The 2,953-nt window shown below is 53.9% G+C and overlaps 1 protein-coding gene across 3 annotated transcripts in view; it reads left to right on the forward strand.

The window, feature by feature from the left end:
• The first annotated feature begins 734 nt into the window (after nucleotides 1–734).
• The window catches only part of PAK3 (p21 protein (Cdc42/Rac)-activated kinase 3), a 118,411-nt gene continuing 116,192 nt past the window's right edge, over nucleotides 735–2,953 (forward strand). For 2 of the 3 annotated variants that reach the window (XM_008578052.1, XM_008578053.1), the window contains exons 1-2: nucleotides 735–808; nucleotides 1,875–1,984. The gene's annotated coding sequence lies outside the window, so the exon portion shown is untranslated. The remainder of the gene's footprint in view (nucleotides 809–1,874; nucleotides 1,985–2,953) is intronic. The other variant, XM_008578054.1, reaches the window with a different exon arrangement.

The following is a 2,953-nucleotide window of genomic DNA, read 5'->3' on the forward strand; positions in this document are numbered from 1 at the left end:
TAATGCTCTGTTTTGAAATGTGTGTTTCATGTGCAGAAAAGTAGTTTCCCTATCTAGATTGCCAACTCTTTGAGTCCCACTGCCACATTTGCCTCTCTCAGTTCTCTATGTATTTTAGAGACTCTATTGGTGTAACCTGCTTGTCTGACAGGTTGTGTCCCAAATCCAAACCATTTTTCCCCAATAAAGCGTGCCCTTGTAGCTGGATTTCCTCTCCTGCAAATTCATCTGAAATCCCAGTCTTCCTGAGGTTGACAATTCAGGAAGAGACATGAAATCCCTCCTGCCCTTCCTCCTGTCAGGTGCCCCTCTTTCTCCATGGACTCACCTTTTACCTCTGTCTAGACAACCCTGACAGTGTAGAAGTTTCCATCTCCTTTCCCTCTCCCTGTTCCCTCCCCTTCGGTTTTCCCCCCCTCCCGGGCGCTTCCTGCCTGGAAACAAAAGATTGGTCCCCGGTAGCCCACTCAGGGCGATTTTAGTTTTATGCTCACCATCTGATTGGCCTAGGCCCGGTGCAGAGCCCGGGTGACGTCATGGGAGAGCAGGGCTAGGGAGCGGTTGCCGAGCAGGGGCTCTACCGCGGGCGGGCAGCTGTGGCAGCGAACCGCCTGCGATCTTGCACTGGGGCTGCAGCTTTTCCCCGCCTGGAGCCGGTGTGCGGGGGCGGGAGAAGTGCCGGAGGGAGCGGGCTGGGCCCCAGGCTGCGGCTGCGGCCGCGGGGCTGCGGCTCCCCGGGCCCCGCCAGCCGGAGCGCTCCGAGGTACAGAAAAGATCTTGCTTGACAGGGTGGCTGGAGCAGTGGCAGGTAAATCCCGCGACTTACGGCGCCCGGGCTAGCTCGGGGGAGGGATGAGCGGCGAGGCGCTGCTTTGAGGCCGCTGGGCAGATGTTCTGTCTTTTGGGGAAGGGGGGGGCTCCCGCGGCGCCCCAGCTTCGAGTCCCCTACGTGGCTCCCCGGAGCCCTGACACCAGGCTCGCAGTTTGCATGATCGCGGTTCGCGAACGCGGACAAGTGGGTGTGTCAGGGCCGTTCCGGAGGGCCTGGGCTCCTTCTCTTGGTCAAGCCCCTAGACTCGCTACTGGGGCCTGGGCCGCTTGAGGCAAATCCACCCTGAGAGCTACGTCAGCCTGTTAAGTCTTAGACCATCTTCTCGCACCCACCCCCCCTCCAGCCACAGTAGTGGTGACAGCAGCCCCCCAGAGAAGGGGAGGGGGTGTGGCCACGGTCAGGCCAAGTCCTCGGCAGAAGAGCCCGACCTGAGCAAACAGAAAAAGTGACGATTTTCTTCAACGGGCGGCTTCCCTCCTTTCTTTTATTTTTCTTTCTCCCCCTCCCCTTTTTTTGGGGGGGAAGGCGGTAATGACAGGAGGGCTCTTTTCTTCTCCTATGGGGATTGGGATGATGCAATAACCTCCCGAGAGAGCCCGTGGTCCCTCGGTTGGCCCTTGTCTTTGTCTGGGGAGCAGGGTCATTGGGTCCACTGCCTCCTCCCCTTCCTTGTCCCCTCAGTTTGTGAACTGGCTCTGGCAAAATTACTGCCGCACTTTCAGGCGAACTGAACCTTTTAGATTCTTGCTCTCTTAGGTTTTCCTTCCCTAGATGGTGGTTTGAGGATTGGGGTGGGGGATCGGTGGGGAGGGTGGTTCTGGCAAAGAGGGGGCCAGAAGCCCCACTTGTTTTTTTGGTCCCACCTTCCAGATCCTGGACTTGAGGGTTCTGGGCTGTGGTCTGTAGAAGCAAAGGAGAGAAGGGTGAGTGGCTTGGCTTTGGGAAGCATGATGGGGGCGGTTGCAGTGCTGTTTTTTAAAAAATGGCTTTCGACAGGGAAGCCTATAGCCATATTAGTCTTGCTCCCCCCATGGTTTTGCAGACTCAAATCCAGGCCAACTGTATGACTGTCTGAGGTGTTGGAACAGAAGGAGGTCCATTCCTGTTGGTGACAACACTGTGGCCCTGTTCTGGGATGAGCGAGGTATAAAGGTCAGTGCGGTTTTCACTGGGCCATTTGCAAAATTATAACTGGGCAGGATCTGTGATTTGGTACTTGAGGCCCCCAATCAGGGGCACCTTTGGGCAAGAGGACTTAATATGATAATAGATGATTAATAGGTTGGGGCTTGGAGAGAAAGCCATGTAAGCCTCTGTTTCTGGAGACAGATGTCATACCCCACCCCCCTCCCATGGGAAAAGCAAAATTGGAAGAGCAAAACTGGGAGGTAAAGGCCGACAACTGAGAATCTTGAGGCCAGAGAAACCTTGGGATGTCAAGCAGCAGACTCTCTAAGCCTCTAGACAGGCAAGCGGGCCTTGTTAGGAGAGACCTAACAGAAAAAGGAGGTTCATGTGCAATAGGGGTGCAGGCAGGGGTCCACAACACCCTAGGGACATTCTGACTAGCTGATTATTCCCACAGGTTGCAGAATTTTTGGTGGAAGGCGGAAATGTATATAGAGCGAATAAGTTTGCTGAGGTCTTGGGGGAGCGTGGGTAGTGGAAGTGATAGGTAAGAGAAATGAGTAATAACTTCAGGGATGGGGAGGTCCTGCCATCAGAGACTCTGCTTATATGAGGTCAAAGACTAACATACTATGAAGTCAAAGAGGGTGGCCAAGGCAAAAAGAAAAAAAAAAATTCAGATCTAAAAATCAGATGGAGTAGGTAGAATCAGATAGAGTAGGTAGGAGCAAAGCCATAGGAGAAGAAAAGTCATCTTCTTACCAGGAGCCTAAAGGCCCTCGCGATTTGACAATGTGGCTGAGCTACGGCTCAACCAAGAACTAGGGAGACGATTTCTAGATATTTAGGGAATTAGTAGCATTCCCATCCGTGTAACCTACCTTTATGCGCCAGTAGCTTTGGCCAAGGGAAGGAGAAGAAACTCACCCGATGCAGCAGCCTCAAAACTGGCTTTTTCCTACTGGGTAAGGAGACCGAACTGGGGGGTGGGGG

The sequence above is a fragment of the Galeopterus variegatus genome, unplaced genomic scaffold (genome assembly GCF_000696425.1).
Source record: "Galeopterus variegatus unplaced genomic scaffold, G_variegatus-3.0.2 Scaffold1625, whole genome shotgun sequence".
NCBI classification, from domain to species: domain Eukaryota; kingdom Metazoa; phylum Chordata; class Mammalia; order Dermoptera; family Cynocephalidae; genus Galeopterus; species Galeopterus variegatus.